General features: G+C 47.4%; 1 protein-coding gene across 10 annotated transcripts in view; it reads right to left on the reverse strand.

Moving 5' to 3' along the window:
* The window catches only part of NOS1 (nitric oxide synthase 1), a 170,402-nt gene that overhangs the window by 83,667 nt on the left and 65,245 nt on the right, over positions 1–21,490 (reverse strand). The window lies entirely within an intron of this gene.

A 21,490-nucleotide genomic window follows, 5' to 3' on the forward strand; every position in this document is an offset into this window, starting at 1 on the left:
CTTTGGCTCTCTGGGTCTAACCCGCATTTCCACTTGCCTGTCAGGAGCTCAGCCAGGACAGATCCTTGGGCTCTCTGTCCCACCCACTCCCCAAGTCCCCAAAACAAGCCCACTGGAAGGGGAATGCCGCCAACAGTGTCAACCACCCTTTCTGACCATCTTGGTAACTATCAACTTGTTCCCGGCTCCAGAGGACACATGACAGACCATTATAAAGGCAACGGGTCCACACAAAACTTTAGAGGACATCTGTACTCCACAGACTGCCTGCAACCCTAATGGGGGAACACTAAGGAGAGGGGACGGTGTACCCTCAGGGTTATTGTGAGCACAGTAGGTGCTCCATGAGTACTTGTTGAATGAAGAAAAATCCCAAAAGATTAAGCATAGTGGAGACTTACTAAACAGGTATGCTCTTAATGTATGTATGTGTGTGTATATAAATACATTGGCCTTTGATCCTCATGGTAACCCTTCAACAGGCCTGGGAAGGGCGTTAGTTAGTTGTCCAAAGTCACGTGGAAATGACAGCAAAGAGAGGCTTTGAACTCAGGTCTGCCCCACTCTTGAGCCCGAGCTTTTTAAACTTACACTCCAGTTGAGAAAAGTTCATATTCTGGTTACTTTCTTAACTCCCTCTGGCTCCCCCAGGTTTGGAGAAATGGGGTATGGCTGGGAGTCCAGCTGGGGACACTGTGGCCCAGGTGAGATGTGTGCCCCTGCGGCATGAGCACAGCGGGCAGTTACGTTAGTGTGTCCCGTGTGTCTGACCTGGAGCGGGTGATCTGTGTGTTGCGGGGGTGGGGGGTGGGGGCTGGTGGGAGATAGCAGAGAACCCCTCCACCTTGCTCTAGCCCCCCCAGTTCAAGCCCAGTTTCCAGTTCTATCCCAAGCAGCCTTCCCGGCTGACATCCTCGCCATGCTCAGCGCAAGGAGGGAGCCCCCAGCTGTCACCACGAACAAAGTGACGCTCACTCCTCGTTTCCCTTTTAGCGAACTCCCGGGGTCATCCAGGGGCTGAGGCAGCCGACAAGCTCCCCGCTGCCTCTGTGAGCGGGAGATGGGTGCAGACACCCGCCCCCCCCCCAAGAAAGAGGTGCCCCTTCCTGGATCCCCTTAGGGCAGGGCAGTTAGTAAGCTAGCCTCCCCCTTTTGCAGCCCACGTTATGTAACTCTGCCAGCCCCTCTGTGTGGGTGAGGGAATAATGAATACCCAGGCCCGGCCCCGGGCTGTGTTCTCCATCTGGTGTCACGGTGTGTGTGTGTGTGTCTCTCTGTATTCATGCATTGCCCTCGTGCTGTGTCATTTCTCCACTGGGTGTGTGAGCATGTGTGGCCCGTGTGTCGACTGGCTGAGTGTCTTTCAGCTTCTTGCTGCTGGGGTTCTGGTTTGTGGAGAGAGAGAGAACCATCCAGAACCCCTGTGTCTTTCCTCACAGGGGAGGATCGGTCCTTCCCTGACCCCTTTGCTTCCTTAACTCTCCCAAGCCCCATTTCTTCTGGGTACCAAACCCAGGATGTTGGTTGTTTAGCTGGAGGCAGAGACAGCTGAGACCTCTAGCTCTCTCTTGAGTGTCCAACTTTGGCTTTGGACTCCATTCTTTAATTAAAGAAGGGACTCGCAGGTGAGCTTTTGGGAAGGCAAGGTTTCCAAAGAGCTTTTCTCCCACTGCTGGCTTGGGCCAGACCCTAGAAAAGGACAGATCCTGGGCCCTACCTCAAGACAAAAGAAAAAGGATAAAATGACCCACAAGACTTCCCAGCCACGTTCAGCTTTTCAAACTCTTTCTCGGCTGGTTTTCAAATCAGGGAGGGCTACTGGCCGGTGCTTGGGAAATTGGGGTGCTGTTTCTCACACTTTGACCTAAGAAAGGCAACCTGATTGTTGGAAGGAACTGGAAAGAGGCTGGGCTTGGGAGAAGCAGGGATATTCAGTGTCTGCAGAGAGGGAGAGAGGAAGGGACAAGCTCTGTGTCTCAGCCAACAGATTCTGAGCTCTATTCACCCATCCACCTTGATCCTAATAATAACCCCACAACACTGTCTCCCTCCTGTTCCTCCGCAGAACACAGCCTCATCTGCTGCAGTAATTTTATTCTCACTCTCACCAAGGTCAAGTTTGAATATCCCCATTTTACAGATGAATAAATTAAGCTGCTCTAGGGAGAGCCACTTGTCCCAGCTTATGAATGTCCGGAGTCCAGGAGGCTCCTGCGTCAATGGGGGTGGCTGGCGACCCTTCTGCCCCGGGGAAGATTTTTAAGGCCCCTTCCTGGCTCTCTCTGTTTCCAGATGAGTTCTTTATTTTCTTGGAACTTCTATTTCCTTATCTATAAAACGGGCTTGTTAAGCAGCCACCCCTTTCCTGGGTAACCAGAAGGAGTAATTAAAACGGCGAGTGCGGGGTACGCAGCAATGTCGCACAGCCAATGCCTAGAAGAAAGGGCTTCCTGTTACTGTTATATAATAGGTAACGATCTGGGCTTCCTGGCTTGTCGTTTTAATTTTCTCCACCATCCCAGTTTCGCCACAGGTAGTTTCATGTGCCATCTCGAAGGGGCCCTTTGCTGGAAAGCTGGTGGGATCTGGCACTGGTCGTGGAACAGGGCCCTGAACACGGGGATCTGGGTGCTGGGCGGCACGTCCTGCCAAGCCAGCCTCCGCCCTTTGGAACAGTGATTTTAAACAAATCACATGCGTGCACGCCAGCGTACATACCATGGAAACAACACTTGGACCCGGGCCTCATTCGAGTAGTTCAGCGGTTTTGGGTGTATTTATTTCATTTACCTTGCTGCGAGGAAATTAGCGGCTGACTTTTGGGACAGTTGCCAGCAACAAGGAGGGAGCCAAAATAGGGCAGCGTCTGCTACTACCATCTCACCGTGACCTTGGGCAAGCCACTCCCCATTCTGGGCTGCGTTTCTGCGACCAGGGGGTGGGGACAGCGGCGGTTTCTAGTACTGGAGAGTTTCCTATGAGCTAAGCAGGGTGCCCAGCCCTCTGCACGGGTGCCTTATTTGATCCAAGCAGAGACTGTATGGAGAGACCTCTAGCCCCACGTTACGTTACCCATGGATGAGGTGAGTAGGGTTCAGAGAAGTGAACCCGGTCAGCAACCTTGGGTCTAGCGAGTGGATTCAGCGCACTCACTGGGGTGAATCCCAATCCTCACACCAACCCCACAATGTGCCTCATTTCTCTTCCTCCCCAAATCACTTCCTCAACGGCTGCCATAATTTTTCATCCTCACTCTGATCGGGGTGACACCGGATTGTCCCCATTTTACAGATGGTGAGATTAAGCTGCTATATCAGACCTACTTGTCTTGGCTTGTCCATGACCTTCCATTTTTAGCACTGAAGGTCAGAAGACATTGGGATGAAGGGGAGCTCTTGAGATCATGCAAACCAACTTTCATTCAAAAATGAGAGGAGACGGAGGCCTAGAGAAGCAAGGGGTCCATTCAACATGGGTCAGCGACGGATGGGGGGTGCTGTCTAGGGCTGTGCTCTCCAGTAAGGCAGCTGCTAGCCGCATGTGGCCACTAACCCCCCTTAACTGTGGCTTGTTCCACTGAGATCTGTCGTAAGAGCAAAATACACACTGGGTTTCAAAGGCTAGTTAGAAAAAAAAAGAACGTAAAATTGGGCCGGTCTAGAGTCTGACCTCTCTGTATTTCCTTAGGCCCCCTTGAGAATCTACTGGTAACTTCACCAGGCAGAAGATAATTATTCTTTCTAAAGAAACCAGAAAAATGGTACAGAGGGTTAGCAAAGATCTTGCCACGTTTGAGGCTGACCTCTGAGAACAGGCGTGATGGGGATGGGGCAGGGGAGAAAAATCCACCTAGAACTATGTGAAGAGGGAGGCAACAGCAGGATGTCACCAGGACTAAGAACAGAGTCTGCAACATCCCATTGTCTGAAAGTCCTTTGAAGTCTAACCCTCTATATAATGCCCGTTTCTTTAAAAAGAATGAGGCAGACCTCTACTCACAGGTATGAAATGAGCCCATGATACAAAAATACATGTAAATTCTGCATGTGTAAATGCAGAGAATATTCTGGAAGGAATGGGTATTAGTGGTTGCAATTCACAAAGAATATTACAAGTCAGAAGTAGGAGGGAGACATACTTTGCAGTCTATCTTATTTTTCTATTTGAATATCATTTAAATTATGTTTTTAATTATACGTGTATTACCTTTTAAATGAACAATATCGAAGGAAAAAGACAACACCCAGCCTGTGAACTCCTGGGTGTTTTCCGTTCGCACTCCCACCAAATCTCTGATGGGTTACAGCTCTGTTTCCCATCTCCCTCCAATCTTATTTAAAAACAAATCTCAAGTCTCCATGTCTTAAAATCAAAACAAAATACCGCCACCCTCCACACACACAAAAGACCCGCCCCATAACCCAACTGTGCTCTTTAAAAAACAACAACAAAACACCACGAAGCAACCAACTTCCTTACATCTCCCGAACTGCTAATTTGCAGTCTTTCCCCGGAGAGAACACCACCCGGGGAATCAAGGCGACGTGCTTTCTCCCACGCTGACAAGTCATAGCTACAAACCCGCCAACCTCTGCAAATCAGGAGGCTTGAGTTGGCATTCTGTGTCTTGGGGATCCCTGAGACAGGGGCACCTGGTCCCCATGGGGTACCCCAGACATGTTTCATGGCTTTGGTTTGCTGATAATGACCTCGATCTCCCCAGACCTATTGCCCATACCTCTTAAGCATAAGTCAGAGAGAGCAGGATAAGTTCACGGGTGTTTCCAGGCTGAGATGACACCCTGTCGCGAGGCAGTGGGAAACACTCGCTCTCTCACACTGCCGCTTTGTACTACCTCTTTGAACGGCAATTTGACAGGATCTACCCTACAATTTAAAATACACAGATCTCTGTCCTGGCAATTCAATTTTTAGGACTTTCTCCTGCAGATAAACTGGAAGAAACATCCTTACACACAGAGTTGCTCAGAGTATCAACAGATTAAATACACAATGGCACATCCATACGATGGAGTCCTGTGCAGGCATTAAATAAGGGGACAGGGATTCGATTTAAAAGGACCCACGAGGAACGCTCTTGAAGACACACTGTGAAATTTCAAAAGATGAACAGCACAGATCTATAAATATAGTTACACATCCATCCTATGTTTTCATCCATCCTTTAATAAGTTCAGAGATGCACTCAGTATCTCTGGAAAAATATCCAAGATACCGGTAACAGTGCTTGCTTCTGGGTGAAGGGACCAGAAGGCTAGGGATAGGATGGGTTGGGAAGAAAACTTACTTTTTATTGTATGTTCTTTTTTTTTTTTTTTTTTGGTATGTTCCTTCATAATGCTTATTTATTCATCTTTTACTATGTTTTTGTATCCTATTTTAAAAAAAGAGCACCGTCTGTGAAGTCAGACTGTCTTAGATGTGTACTTAAGCTTCTCCACTTGGCTTTGTGACGGTGGGCAAGTTGCTTAACCACTCTGAGTCCTGGTTCCTGCATCTATAAAATGGGGATGATAATAGCATCTCTTCAGAGTGTCTGTGAAGATGGAATGATAGTTCATATTTTCTGAGTTCTTACAATACGCCATACACTACAGTAAGTGCCCAGCCGATGAGCCCTCTTCCCACTGCTACTACTAATAATTATCATACAAGCAGCCTTTATTCTATTGGTCGTCTACGCTATCACGAGGACCTATGTTGCTTAAAGCCCTCTGTGCTGAAGAACCAAGAGAAAGCTGTGGACCCACAGGTTGGTCTTACTTTTCAGAGGAGCGGATCCTCCCACTGAGTCCTTGGAACACCGAAGGGGTGGGATTTGGGGTGTTGAGGCATGGAACTCAAGAGAGGCAGCCAGAAACTCAGGCCCTGGATCTTGGGGGTGAGTCAACACCACTGGGGTGAGATGGGGATGTCATGGGTCCATTATCAGGAGAGAGCTACAGGCTATTATCCTCATGTTGGAACAGATCTGGGGAATTATGGACTCTTCATTTTATCTTCATTTTGCAAAGCTCATTTTTATGAGTGAGTTCAGCCAGCTGGAGAGTACTATATCCATCACAGAGACAGAACACTCCAGGGTCTGGGGCTAAGGTAATTAAATTCTTCCATCACCCCTCAGTGGCACAAAAGTCACGAGAGATGCACCCCTCCTCCCCCCCACCCCCCACCAGACATACTCCGTTCCTGGGGGTGTCATGGAGTGGTCAAAGGCTGGAGAGTTAGAGCCAAAAGCCAAGACTTTGTGACCCACTTCTACTACCTATTGGCCTCAGATTTGTCATCTGTAAAATGGGAACATGACGGTTTCTACCTTGAAGATAGAAACCAGTATATTACATGGGGTAATTAAGTGGGAGTACATTCGATGGGATAATCTACGTTAAATGTGTGGCAGCCCTAAACCACTCTTTTTAGAGTCGCTTTAGATCGTACCTCAAGGAAAATGAACGATCTCAAGCCAGGTATGTGACTATTATCACAGCCAAGACGATGGCCTCTTTACTGTAAAAATGACACACTACTGGTATTAATGTAAAAATGAAACACAAATGGTTGCAAAAAGACAGTGTGTATTTCATACCCTCAATTAACCTTTCCTTCTTTTCCTCTTTCTTCCTCCCCTCCCTTTTCCTCCTTCCTCTCTTCCTTCCCCTCCCCCCATTCACACCATCTATTTGCTCATTATGAACCCTTACACAGCTCTCACCCGGGCCAGCAAGGAGCTGGGGCACTGGAAATGCAGGGATGGATAAGACAGACAACTTCCCTGTCCTCAGAGCTTACTGTCTGGTGGGGACAGGAGCAGGGAGGGTGGAGAGAGGTATTATGACAAATGTAGCATATAGTGCAAAGTGGAAATACAGGGTGGTAATAGCAGCATGGGCAGGATGCCTAACAGTCTGGGTGCTGGTGGTCAGGGAAGGCTTCCTGGAGGAAGAGTCAGGATATAGAGTTAGCCACACTGAATGCGTAGATGGTGGGAGGGAGGGGTGGAGGAGAAAAGGCACGGAGAAGGGAGACAACAGGCATCTAAGCCACTCCCCCATGCCCTCTCCACTGTGGCAGTAGAAGAAAGCCAGTGTCTTATAAAGCCAGAGAGGTCTTCAGAAGCTGGATCATGCAGCTCTCTTGAGAGCCAAGTTAAAGATTTTGGACTTCATTCTTACAGTGATGATAAGCTCTGAAGAGTTTTGAGGAGAGAAATTCTACGGTCAGATTTAGATTCTAGAAAGATCACTCTGGCTGCTGCCTGGAAAATAGGGCTGGGAGGCAAGGCTGGCTATGGGGAGCCCGAGTTAGGAGGCTGCTGCAGGCCAGAGATGAGAGATGACAGTGGTTAGCATTGTGAAGGGAGGAAGTAGGGACGGGGGTAGGTTTAAAAGATATTTAGGAGGTTGGGTCAACAGTTTGTGGTGACTGAATCAGTAGAGGGGCAAAGGCCAAAGCTTCTGGATTCTACAAGTAGAAGGATCATGATGGCATTTCCTGGCTATGAGAGCAGAGGAGGGCAGGATAAAAATAGGGCAAAAGAAAGGATAAGAATGAATGAAACTAATTTGATAAAACTGTCATTCCTGAGTAGTAATAGATAATTTAACTGTGGTCTAGTATACTGATGAGTCAACATTTCCCGGTATCATTATTTCCATAATTTTGAGAATGAAGGGAGATTATAGAAAATAAACACTTGATTTGGCTCATTCCCCAGCCATTTGATTTTGGGCAAGTCATTCAACACTTTGAATGTCAATTTCTTTTTGTGAAATTGAAAAGGTAATAAAACCACTTCCAAGGTTTTTGTGAAGATTCAATGGACAGGTGCTGTAAAGAGCACTCTGCAAACCGTGAATGTCAACCGTCGTAGCAATGTTGAGTCTTTATTTCAGGGAGGACATCAAGAATGGTACCCTTCAGACTGCCGCTCAGTGTTAACTTGACACTCAACCAAGTTTCTCCTCTCATGCCTGGTATCCTTGGTTGTCCCTGGTGAAGGAAAACTAGGTTAGGCAAAAGGTGCCCATGGAAGGAAAAAGAAATAAGAATGGTTATTTTAAAGGCAAGAGGGATAATATCTGCTCCTTTAACTTGAAAGTCCCCTGCAAATAGGTCACACCATCCAGGTAGGTCTGAATCAGTTGCAAATTCGTGTCAGTGAAGAGAGAATACATTAAATAGAAAACACAAATGGCAATATTGAAAATGACACCACGGATGTCAGATAGATCAGAAAAAACAATAAACATAAATGGGTTAAACTTGAGTAAAAGATCCAAGACTCTCAGATTGACTAAATGCATTTGCACCTGCTCTATATTAGCATGGATGTGGGGACAAAGGGTGAAGGACAGGAGGAAAAATAGCTCTCCAAGGCAGATATGGGTGTGATGTACATTTGCACAGGCAGCATAGGTCTGCTTTGATTTGAAAGATATAATTCACTCTCTTCTAAAATATGTTAGGGCCAGGTAAGTACAAAATAAATATTCACTGAGTAAATGATCTGTTATCCACAGCAATTTTTTTCATTGAATTTTTATTAATTAGGTTGCACTATATTAAATTAGTAGGTTTGGAAATGATCAAATTCACCACCGTCTTATAATTCAACCTAATATTTTGAACATTCATATATGTAAGCACTTCACTGAATTATCTAATTTTATCCTTGCAACAACTATGTGAAAGTCATGATTGTATTACTCCCATTTTATAGATGTTGAAATTGAGGCACAAAGAGGTTAACTACATTGCAGAGTTTATCCAGCTACAGTCAGTGACCAAGAGACTGACACAAACCAATTTTATCTGAGCTCAAAATCTTTACTTTTTATTTTTAACTTACTAAACTCTTTTATTCGCTGCAGTAAATTTTAGACTCAGATTTTCCAAGCAGATAACTGTATCACCTGCAAATAATGACAGCTCAAATTCTTTGCTGTTGCCGCTTTCCAAATACTATGTATTTTTATTTCAGTTGGCCTGATCACCATGCATAATGTTAGTAATTTGTGCTGAAATGGACTGTGAGGTTTTCTATTTTAACTGCTCACAATAAGGAGTCTATGGACCCTCAGCAGGGCTCGGGGATTGCTGACAATCCTGGAATTGTGTGCACAACTTTTTTGTCTGTGCATATGCATGTTTATATGGGGAGATAGTCCATAATATGCTTTTCTAAGCATTCCATTACCCAGTAAGAGTAGGAGTCACTGGATTAACCCTACATTTTACAGATGAGAAATTTGAGGCTTATAGATAGGGAAGGATTTGCCAAATGTTCTTAGAGACTGAGTCAGAGTGACGATCTCTCTTGTATGGTATCTTCTCAAACTCAAGTTACAGGCTCATCTTCCTTGCTTTCCCCATGAAATCTGGAAATTTACTCATGGTCCTACATTTGACGGTAATGCTAATTTCAGGATGTGAGCTGCAGCCTTCTTGGTAGATGCTTTTTATGTATGTTATACTATTTCTTAATTATTCAAAATAAGCCTGCGCAGTCCAGAATCTCCTTATCCCTCCCTAACTAGTGAACCACCTCCAATTATTAGCTCCCTATCCAGATTGATAACAGAGGCTGTGAAGACACCATGACAGGTGAAGGGAGGGCAAAAATCATCACCAAACCTCTATAGGGGTCCACAGACCCCATATCAGTTGCTTGTCAAAGTAAATGCTTAAATGGTCAAATTCAAAATTAGGATAAAAACCTGATTATGCTCATTCAGTATTGCTTAACAGAGCCATAAATATCAATGTAGGATCATAATATCAGAGACCCCACCTTCATGAAGACAACGCCTTCATTTGCTCATTTATTGAGTAACTACTTTGTCCCCAAACCCTATCATCCTAAATGAACTATGAGATTGTACACTCCTTGAAGACAGGGATCATGTTTTTCTGGTTTATCATTGTACCCTTGGTGCGCAGCAAGGGGCCCAGCGCATAGTAGGTCCTCAGTAAATCAAAATCTCAATCTCTGGGCCCACAGCTATCGGATGAAGTAGCCCAGGTGGGAGGTGAGAGGGAACAGTGGGGGCCAGTGGAAAACCAGAGCATCCCTGTCACAGCCAGAGCTCCATTCTGGCCATGTAGGAAGGCAGGGTTGGTATGAGCTCAGTTCTGGTCAGGCAGCTGTGGGGGTGGGGGTGGGGGTGGATAATGCAGCCCATTATAAATCAAAAAGCAAATACACAAGACCACACATCCTCGGGTAAGAACACCTGGATTCAGAAAAAGAGGAGGTCAAAAGGGGGGTCTTGGGCACCTGGGTGGCTCAGTGGGTTAAGCTTCTGCCTTCGGCTCAGGTCATGATCTCAGGGTCCTGGGATCAAGCCCTGCATCGGGCTCTCTGCTCAGTGGGGAGCCTGCTTCCTCCTCTCTCTTCGCCTGCCTCTCTGCTTACTTGTGACCTCTCTGTCAAATAAATAAAATATTTAAAAAATAAATAAAAGAGGGGGTCTCAATGTAGTTTGTAGAATCACCAGGGATGGACATGGTCTAGTGCTGCTAGACACGGTGTGGTTCATGGACAGGAGGTATCAGCTGAGAGCTGGTTAGGAACGCAGAACCTCAGGCCCCACCTCAGCCCTGTGAATAGACTCTGCATTTTCAGAAGACCCCCAGGTGATGGGTGTGCACGTTATGGCTTGAGAAACATTGCTCCCATTTGCCTCTAAATGCCTGTGTTACTTTTTTTTTGCAGTCTCATGAAGCTTCGAGCAGGACACTTGAGTCAAGGGAGCAATAATATTAGGCTGAACTGAGTACAATTGCAGATTTTCAATGATTTCGTGACCTGCAAAAATGGCCATTGCAAATGGAATTTCATTTCTACCTGAGCTAGAAACTGTTCTGCACAAAAGTGCTTTAGACCCAGGATATCAGTTGCTTCAAAAAGTCTCAGGTCAGGGGCGCCTGGGTGGCTCAGTGGGTTAAAGCCTCTGCCTTCAGCTCAGGTCATGATCCCACGGTCCTGGGATCAAGCCCCACATTGGGCTCTCTGCTCAACAGGAAGCCTGCTTCCTCCTCTCTCTCTGCCTACTTGTGATCTCTGTTGTTTGGTCAACATAGCTAAAAACATTTTATTTCAAATTGGGCACCACCACATAAAAACTGGAAATTTCACATGAAATGCAAATTTCTGGTTTTCTTGCAACACTGGATGAGTTCAAGGACTGGGTCTGTATTCCTGAATGTGAGCAGACATATGGAGTGGGTGGTGGCACCCCCTTTAGACAGGTTGTAAGCTCTCCAGTTCCTCTGGGCTCCCACGCAGCCCCCCTCATGCATGTGTTTGTTGTCAGGACCCTTCAGGTATTTATTTGACCGTGGGAACCCCTGTCTGTAGTGAGTTTTAAAGGGAAACAAGGAAGGTCACCTTTAGAAGCTGCTCAGTGCAAGGACAGATGTGCTTAGTGACTTGGGTCCTGCCATAGGTGACCCTGGGTGATCCAGGGGTTTGATGGATGCCTACCTTCCTGAGAGCCCTCTGCACCTGTTCCCGCTTATCCCCTGTGGCTGACACTCATTGTGTCTCATTATCCTCGGGTTAAAGCTACTGAGAACGGTAGAGCATTTCACATAATTGTCACCCTTAACTCTTAGCTGCTTCTTCCCTCAAATCGGTGCGTTTACAAAGACCCTTTCTGGACTGACACCTTTCTCTGTAAATGGAGCTCTCACTTTTGATGTCAAACCAGTCTGCCTACTCATTCCAACAGGAGCTGGACAGAAACCAGCTTCCCTTCTTCATTTAGAGGGAACACACAGTCCAAGACCCCATTCGTTTTCCTTAGGGACTCTACCTTGGGGTTACCTGAACTGGCTGGGTCTTCATCTCCTGTTGTACCAGTGCACCTGGTAAGCCCCTAGAAGTCACCCCTCCCTCAAGCCCGAGCGACACTTTCCCTCCTGATTCAGCCCTACAGAACAGAGCTCCGCAAACATTCCCCTGCAGTAAAATCGCAGAGAAAAGAGAATGACGCCACCATGAGTAGCACCAAAGCTGACATCACAGACATGGCAAAGAAGGCTTGTTGGGGGCGGGGGCGGTTGTCAAGGGTAGGACTGTCGATCCTGGCTTCAAATGCTGACTCTGCCATTTACTGACTTGGCTGGCCTTGGGCAAGGCACTTGGCATCTCTGTGCCTCTTGTTCCTAACCTGTAAAATGGTGAATGATAGTATTTTCTTTGCAAGGCGCTTATGAAATTTACATAAAATTTACATAAAATGGTGTCAGTTCCCCCCAGTGGTCTTAACCACCTTCTTATCTCTGTGCTGTACCTGTGTCTCATCCTAGGCAATCATCTACTATTTTTCCTTAGAGCTGACTCACGTTTTACCCTAAATCCTAACGACAGCCTTATCCTGAGGAATAACATCCATGAAATCACGGTACAAAGAGGGCCAGCTACGTTTTTCTATTATCGATCAAAACAAATATTTAATGAGCAAATAAAACAAACAAATGGGTATCATCTTGTCCCAGTCACGAGAAAAGCACTGAACAAACTCAAATTGAGGGACTTTCTCCAAAGTCATCAACCAGTCATCTTCACAACTGTCAAATTCAGGAGAGACAGCCCGTGTGATGGACTATCACAGATCAGAGGAGACCAAGGAGAAATGAGCTCTGAGAGTGTGTGGGATCCTGGGTAAGAGCTGGGAACAGAAAACGGCCACTCATGGGAAAGTGAAATTCAAATAAACTGTAGTTTCGTTCATGACTATGAGAAAACAATACACGGCGTTAACATTAGGGGGTGCTGAGTAAAGGGGATAAAGAAACTTGCTGCACTATTCGGCAACATTTCTGTAAATCTAAAACTACTTCAAAATAAAAAGTTTTAAAATGGGTACGAGTTAAGCAGTCTCTCCCCACTGCCTTTTTTGCCCCTCCCTTCAGCGCCTGGCAACCACTTTCTGTCTCTACGGATTTGCCCATTCCAGGCATTTCCTACAAATGGAATCCTACGATCTGTGGCCTTGCATTCACTCGCTTAGCAGCCTGTGTTCAAGGATCATCCATGCCACAGCACACATCAGTAAGCCATTCCTTTTTAGGGCTGAATAGTATTCCATTATATGGACATGCTGCATTATGTTTATCTGTTGATGGACAGTTGAACTGTTTCCACCTGGGGTAGTGTTGGGGCACCTGGGTGGCTCAGTGGGTTAAGCCTCTGCCTTTGGCTCAGGTCATGATCCCACGGTCCTGGGATCAAGCCCTGCATTGGGCTCTTTGCTCAGCAGGGACCCTGCTTCCCTTCCTCTCTCTCTGCCTGCCTCTCTGCCTATTTGTGATCTCTCTCTCCTTTGAATAAATAAATAGGATCTTAAAAAAACAAACAAACAAACAGGTAGTGTTGCTGTGAACATTTGGGTACACATTTTTGCCTGAACCTGCGTTTTCAATTTTTAGTGGGGATAAGGTTTCCTGCTGGGGTGATGGAATGTTCTGGACCTGGAGAGAGATGATGGCTGGACAATACAGTGGATGCCCTCAAGGCCACTAAATTGTATACCTTTAAAATGAGAAATTTCATGTTATGTTAATTTACCATTTTGGAGAAGCTGTGCTTTGGTGAGCCCAGCATTTAGCGCAGCTGCTGACCAGAAGAATGCTGGTCCGTGCTATCATCATCCCTGGACACCCCCATCGGCCTCCTGGCGCCCACTCCGTGAGCCTTTCTACACCATCACTCGGCTTTCATCAAGAAAGTTCCTCCAAGTTTGATCCATTAATCTCTTTGAAGATCAGCAATGAAGTTTCCGGGTCCCTGGGATAGCACCGCTAGAATGCCTTGCTTTGGCATCTGAGAACTCCTGCTTCACAAAGTGTGTACCTGACAGGTATGATACACCAGGCCATCGCCTCCAGCTACGTGCTCAGAGCCACACAGAGTGGACATTCAACAGACACTACACTGCTTCCTTGTTGACTGAACACTAAACCTCTATCAGCAGCTTCTCCAATAAGGCTTACCCCCTCGGTAGATCAGAGGCTTTATTTTCCCGAGACGCTACCCTACAATTTGCTGGTGAAGTTGCAATGCCTTGAAACTGTTCATTTGATTTTATAATGCTCGCTCCCATTTCCTCAAAGTACCTTGGGATGCATTTTGGTGTTTGAAATGAACGCAAAGGCCCGATTTGGTTTGAGAATTTCATGGGGATCCTACAGAAAGCTGGAGACACTCCAGCACATCCCAGATGACGGAAGCAGGTTTCTATTTGGAGCTGACGAGTTGGGGGCTGGTTTTCTTCCTGATTATCAGTGAGGTCTTCCCCTTTTCCCTGTCCACGTGAGGATGGATGCCCCCTCCTGGGGGACCTGCCCCCAGGTCCGTTCTCCACCCTGGGCCCCAGGAGGAGGCTAACCTCTATGGATATCAATAGGCTCCTTGTCCTCTGGCTTCTGATTGGGTTTGGCCAACGGGAGGCACAAAGGAGATGAGAAGGAGGAGGGAGAGGGGGCTCCAGGCTGCCCCAGTGCTGTGGTCTGGAGAGGACTGCACTCCTCTCTGAGCACAGCTTCCACTGAGAGCCCCCCACTCCCCACTGCATGGCCCACAGGGCTTCGGGAACAAGCTCTCCCCACCTGCTCCATCAGTCCTGCGGTGGTCGTCACCCCCCTACTCTTGCTGGTCCCTGGGTGCTTCCCTCTCCCTTGTTAGCATCTTAAACTGTATCCTTTCTTTAAAATAATTAATTAATTTGATGGAGACTGAGAGAGAGAGAGATCACAAGGAGGCAGAGAGGCAGGCAGAGAGAGGGGGGAAGCAGGCTCCCCACTGAGCAGTGAGCCCGACACGGGGCTCGATCCCAGGATCCTGAGATCTTGATCTGAGCCGAAGGCAGAAGCTTGACCCACTGAGCCACCCAGGCACCCCCTTAAACTATATCCTTAAATAACACTTTCATTGTGTTATCTTGGAATCAAAGTGTCATCGCTACAGGTGTCTCCCGTGTCCTGCTCAGATCCGGGCTGACAAACTCTCACCTCTGTTGCATCTTGGGCCTAGGGATGAGGAATAGCAGAAGCAACTCCAATGCTCAAGGGTGTAGCATGTCTTCAGAGGATCCTAACGGGGGTCCTCATCCTCACGAAGAAATGTACGGAGCACAAAAAGGCACCAAGTACTTAAGGGTCCCGATAACCTGGTAGAGTAGAGTTATGCTCAGGTTTACAGAAGAGGAAAAGGCGGTTTAAAGAGAGATGCACAGCTACCCGCAGCTCACAGGGTGAACACGTAGCAGTGGCTGCATTCGACTTTGGCTTGGGTGGGCTCCAGAATCCTGCCTCCTGCTGTTGCCTCATATCCACAGGAGTCTCACTCATCCAAGGGCCGATGTCAGGGCAAGTCAGACCTCCCCCTCCCACCCCCGCACCCCGTGCCAGCGAGAAAAGCCTGCTGTCTCCAAGAAGGATGTCCAGTCCTCAGGTCTGGATCACCTTCAGCAGCTGAAAAGCACTCAAACCCCACCAGGGCTATTAACCTCAGCAGAAGAAAAGGGGACCCAGGAAGATATTCCAGGGACGAACCTCAAGCTCATTTCTGAATTCCTCAAGAGGCCCGGAGCCTGTTCTGCTGCTGACAGAGAGAAGTGTCGCCTGCTCCCTGCTCAATGCCCCTGATGTAATGAGCGCCGCAGAAGAAGGCTCGATTGGGATGCTAAACAGCCGTAAATGACATTGTCACCAGCCTTCATAAAGCACAGTGACTCACAGCCCTAATTAAAATGCTGAGGGAAAAATGTAAAGAAAGGCTGCCATGGAAAACAGTGACATTCTGCTAAACTGCAGGATTATTTCTTCCAGGAAAAGCAGTGCTCATGAGTGTGTGTGTGTGTGTGTGTGTGTGTGTGTGTGTGTATGAGTGCGCGCGCGCACATGCCAGCGTGTGTGGGGAGAGGGACAGAGAGGAGGAGGCTGAATGCTATCCTCGTAAGAAACTTGGGAAAATTTAACCCAGAGGAAAGCCTGAAGCTATTCTTGCCACCCAACTTATTATGAAATATTTAAGCACGGCGAACTGAAAAGAATAGTACAATAACAACTATAAACTTCCAACTGCATTCGACGACTCTTGGCATTGGCCTTTTTTGTCCTGCTTGTGGTGTCTGTCTGTCTACCCATCCACCCGTCCATCTATCATCTCTCTCTGACTTCATCTATCTGTACCACTCTATATCATCGATCTGTAGCTCCCCTGTGCTGAACCATTTGAAAATGAGTTGCTGATAAGATGCTTCAGCCCTCGATTCTTAAACATGAATATCTTAGAATAAAGACCGCTCCCCCCGCCCCTCACCAAACCCCAAAGTACCATTGTTGCGCTGAAGGAAATGAACTCTCCTTGCAAAATGTTCCCAGACATTCAGCGAAGGCTGTGTTTTCAACAATGGGCATTAAAGTAGTAAATCTAATCCCTCCGGCTCAGGAGAGAGAAACCAATCTGCCACATGGCAAGAGGCCATCAAGAGGTTCCCGAGTGGGAAGATTTGGGGCTTCATGGGGCTGGTTCTCGTCATCAGAATCTCGAGAGGAAGAGTGCATGGGGCATGATGCTGTTTATACACTTTTGTTTTGAAAAAGAGCCCCTCCTGAAAACAAAATCTCCACAGGATCTCATCCCAATGTCATCACCCATTTTAACTACAAAATGTGGCTCCCAAGGACTTGTTGTTTCTAAAAGACAAATGCACCCTAAAAGGCCCAATGAGCTGTCACCAGGCAGAAGAGTCAGAAAGAAATCTGTAATTTTGGAAGGCAAGTCTTGGAGGAGGTAACCCTTTGCCAGAAATCCTGTGCGTTGAAGACAGTAGTTAAAGAAACATTTACCTACACGTAGGAGTTTTGCATGCTTGTTAAAAAAAAAAATAATCAAAACCAATAAAAATACCAACCCCAAACATCATTCCTGTCTCATTATTTTATACCCTGCCTGGCGAGGAAAAAAAAAGAAAGGCTTTTATTTCAGGGACTACAGTGATACTAGGAAAGAAATGACAAATGAAGGTTTTTCCAGCTAAGACTTATCTTAATAAACTAGTACAGAGATGTTCTTGACTCTTTTCATTACCTGCATTCTGGTTACACGAACGTAATTGTTTTCATTTTCCTTATTGGATATTGACTATTTGGAGCTATGAGAGTGCCTTAAAAATCCAAAGGGGAAAAAAAAACATGCTCAAAATATGTCTGTTGCTATCGAGTAGTATTTATTTTGACTTATCCCTCTGGGTTCCATTTTTGTGCTTAACATTCCTGTAATGAAATACAGCACGATGAGATCCCATGGCTGTTTTAATAACCAAAAAGGATGGGCTGCCTACACCAGGTACCCCACTGTATTGTAGTTATTGGCAAGTCGGTCCCTTTCTTGGACACCCGAGGTACTAGAGGGTAGGGACAGTGTCTTTTACTTCTTTATGCCTCAGCTTCTCTCAGGGTTTCTGCACAGAGCCGGGAGCTTGGGGCATGTTTGTTTGAGGAAGAAGGGGCTTCCCAGACTCTCCCTCGTGACAAGAAATCCTCTAGCGGAGAAGCAGCCATGATGGCTCACCTACCAGCATCTAAAAAGTCGCCATGCTCTCTTTTTCATTTCAACCTGGAAACAGGTTCCAGAAAGGCCCACCCTGTAAGTCCCCCATTGAGCTCTCAGGTTTTTGGATAAGGAAGGGATTCCCGAGTGTTACTTAAGGCTGGTGGGTCACGTTTCCCAGCAGAAGCAGAGGCACTTTTCAGGACACCCCTGATACTCTGTGGCATTTCTTTTAGGTGACTTCAGGGCAAGACTCCTAAAGCAGCTCGAGTGGCCAAAAAGAAGACCTGTGGTTCCTGGGAACCCCACCTGAGAAGAGGTGATCTCGTGATGGTAGGGGACAGGGCATGGAACAGCAGCCCAGGCTGGAAAGGGGAATGTCCCCTCTGCAGCCGGCCCTGTGCTTCCGGGGCTCACAGAGGAGGCTTTCTTCAGACGCTGTCAGCAGAAATCACGAATGCCACTGATGGACGAGAATCGGACAAATGTGTGTCTCTGGAGAGCCGCAGAACGTCAAAGTGGAAAAGGTCTTTGTGGGGTTGTAAATGGAAAATGTCTACAAGGGCTGGGCAAGTGACATAAACAATATTTAATGGTGGGGGGTTGTGACCTAAAGGTAAAAAAAAAAAAAAAGAAATCCAGACCAAAAGGAAATCCTGTAGGAGCCCCAGCCAGACAGAATGTATCTGTAGGTTTCTGGATGCAGCTGCCTTTGAATGCTAAGATCGTTTCACAGATGAGAAAATTGGGGCCGGGTGAGGGCAACAGGCTGGGTTCCACATCGGCTGGCTAACTGGAGGGGTCTTTCTTTTGTGCATCTCTTTGCTTTGTGCTGAACATGACCACGGGCCTGATGCTGTTCCCATGCCAGAGCTCCGCACATACTCTCTCACGCTGCGTGTGTCCTCTGGCCAGCCCCGCACAGCAGCCAGAATCTCCATTTTATGGACGACGACACCTGCAGTTCCGAGGGGGGTCACTCAATCACCCCGAGTCATGGAATCCACAAGTGCGAGGGCCTGGTGTCGATGCTTCCCCAGATGACACCCTCTTTCGACTCTCAGTCTGGTGCTCTGCCTTTCAACCCAGCTGCACTTGACCCAGTTTAGCACCGGAGACCCTGGAGACCCTGTCACGGTGGTGGGTCGGGCGGGGGGTGGGGAGCAGGGATTGCTACAAATCAGAAGCCTCCCAGTCCCAAGCCTGCCTCCTCCGAGAAGCCCAAAACTGATGTCTCCAGTCTTTCCTCCCGGATGCCGCACTGCACTGCTACCTGTCCCACACAGCCATCATCCCCGGGAACAAGGCTTGTTTGGTGCCCACTGCCTGGCTGGACCGCAGGCTTCGTCAGAGCAGGGCTCACGCCACCTTCATCTGGGCATCTGCCCTTGGGGTCCGGCACGGAGCCTGCCATTTGACTCTCATCATTACACATCTGACAAACGTCCTGACGTCTGCCGCAGAGCCACACATAACTGATGCTTGTCTTCAGCTTCTCGTCATTAAATATGCCTGTGTCTGCTGGACCCCGCCAGCTACGCTTGTACTGGGGACTTACGGGGATTATCTGTTGCTAGATCATTTTTACTTAACAGATTCAAGTAGACTCAAATTTGCCTGCATTGCTGGGTGCTGCTCCGGGGAACAGGGATGTGAGTGACATAAAGACGTAGGACTTATAAAGGGTTGGGAGGGGTGCTGACTCAGCTGTCAAAGAGCTCAAACCAATGGTTTTGGTGAAATCAGCGGTAGTTAGGGTTTATTAGTGTCTGATTACTTGGTTCCTAGAGTTTCAACCAACAGGTCCCTTTTATTTTTTTATTTCTTTAAAAGATTTTATTTATTTACTTGACAGAGATCACAAGTAGGCAGAGAGGCAGGCAGAGAGAGGAGGAAGCAGGCTCCCTGCTAAGCAGAGAGCCCAATGCAGGACTTGATCCCATGACCCTGAGATCATGATCTGAGCCGAAGGCGAGGCTTTAACCCACTGAGCCACTCAGGCGCCCCAACAGGTCACTTTTAAATGAAATCCCCTCCCAAAGGAGAGATGGAGCCACCCATGAGACTCATGCCCAGCATTACACAGGGACACAGGGCTGATGTGCAGAAAGTTTAAGTGGAAAGGACTCTGCTCAGTCCCTCCTGAACAATCTGACAACAACTGGGAGAGAGAGACAGAGACAGAGGTAATTAAATCCTCTTTAGTTTGGAATCTACAGGACTTCTCTATCCTGGAGTAAATTTGCTGTTATCATAACGGAGCACTGGGCAAAGAGTCAAGACACTGAGTTTCTACCCCAGCTTCATGGATACAGTACTGTGTGGCTTTCGGCAAGGAACTCACCTTTTCTGAGTTCAGCTTCTCCGTCTGTAAAATGAGGGTGATGAACAAGAGCAGAGGGCATTAGAATCTGCTGGAGAAGTCTTGTTAAGAATACAGAAATTTCAGGTCTCCCTTGGAAACCCTGACTTGTTAGATTAGATCCGGGGTGGGACCTGGCATCTTGACTTTTAACCAGCACCTGGGTGGATTCTGACGGCAATAGTCCACCGGGGCAGTGCTTGGCATGTGCTGGATTAGATGAGGTCTAAATGCTATCATGTATGAGAATGAGAAAAACGTCAAGTCTATGGTCATTGCAGCCACTGTGTGGTTAAACACACAAACCCGCACCGACCTGTGGTTGGAAGCATGCCCCTTTGTTCAAATAGACCGAGTGAAAATTGGTCCTAAAATGCCAAATTCAACTTCTACACATTCCAGTTTCCAATAGGAAAAGGCTCCCAGTTCAAAAGGGCCCAGATTGCTGCCAGTGATTCTCAACAACGTTCCAAAGCTCACCAAGACACGGAGACCAAAGAACTTGAATGACGGGCAATATATTGAGCCTTGTCATAAGACACCCCTAAACATGCCCCCGAGGAGGCAGCACAGCCAGACCTATACATGCTCACAGTACCCGGGGGAACCACCCCCAGATTCTCCCCTGTCCTAGGAAACTCAGATCCCCACCAGGAGGAAGGTTTGGGGGATAAAGATCCAGTTAGTACCTTGGACAGCGCCTTGTGACTCAAATGCAGAGACCCTCAGGTAGCCAACTGGCCTACCACACCACTGCTAGCCCCTCACCCTTTCTGGCAAGGTCCTTCTCTGTGGATGAAGCCTCCCAGATAGCCTGCTTTGGCCATTTGGGGAAAACAAAGAAGAGGCAGAAAAAGTACAGGACAGACAGGTCTGGAAAACCACCCCTACTTTACTGGCCCCAAAGAGTACCACAGAAGACTTCCTTCTAGAGTCTCTTTCTTCCCCAGTCACCAACTTTGGCATAAACCTATTGCTTGCCGACTATCTTTCACATAGATGATGAAGAAAATCTTCAAAACAACCCTGCGGGAGTTATGTTTTCAATTTGCAGATAATGAAACTGAAGTTTGCAGAGGTTAAGTGGCAAGGCCTCAAGCTAAGACCCTTCCCAGATCTCTACCAGGCTGCTGGCTCTTTCCCTATGCGGTCTGGGACTTTGGGGAGGGATATTACAATTTCTGGAGACTCAGTCATGCCCATGGCCACTGGAATGGCCTCTGGGAAAGCAGATGGATCAGGAAATGAGACTTTGAGTGCTAGGGCAGGAGCATGTCCTTGTCAGACTGCCTAGGTGTCCAGACGTGGGCAAAACCCCTCGGTTAGAAAGACAAAACCTGGGTCTATGGTCTCTGGTTATGCCACTTACCAGCGAGGCGACTATGGGCAGGTGGCTTGGCTTCGCCTGCCTCAGCTTCCATATCTGCGAAATGGGATTCAGATGGCTGACTGGTGACCTGGGGGAGTTTTGGGGAGCATTCTGGGCATATTCCAGGGGAATCTTGTGAGTGACAGTGCCTTGGAGGTGGCACAAAGGTGTGTACTCT

The sequence above is a fragment of the Mustela putorius genome, unplaced genomic scaffold, assembly GCF_011764305.1.
Source record: "Mustela putorius furo isolate JIRA1106 unplaced genomic scaffold, ASM1176430v1.1 tig00537248_pilon_pilon_pilon, whole genome shotgun sequence".
Classification (NCBI taxonomy): domain Eukaryota; kingdom Metazoa; phylum Chordata; class Mammalia; order Carnivora; family Mustelidae; genus Mustela; species Mustela putorius.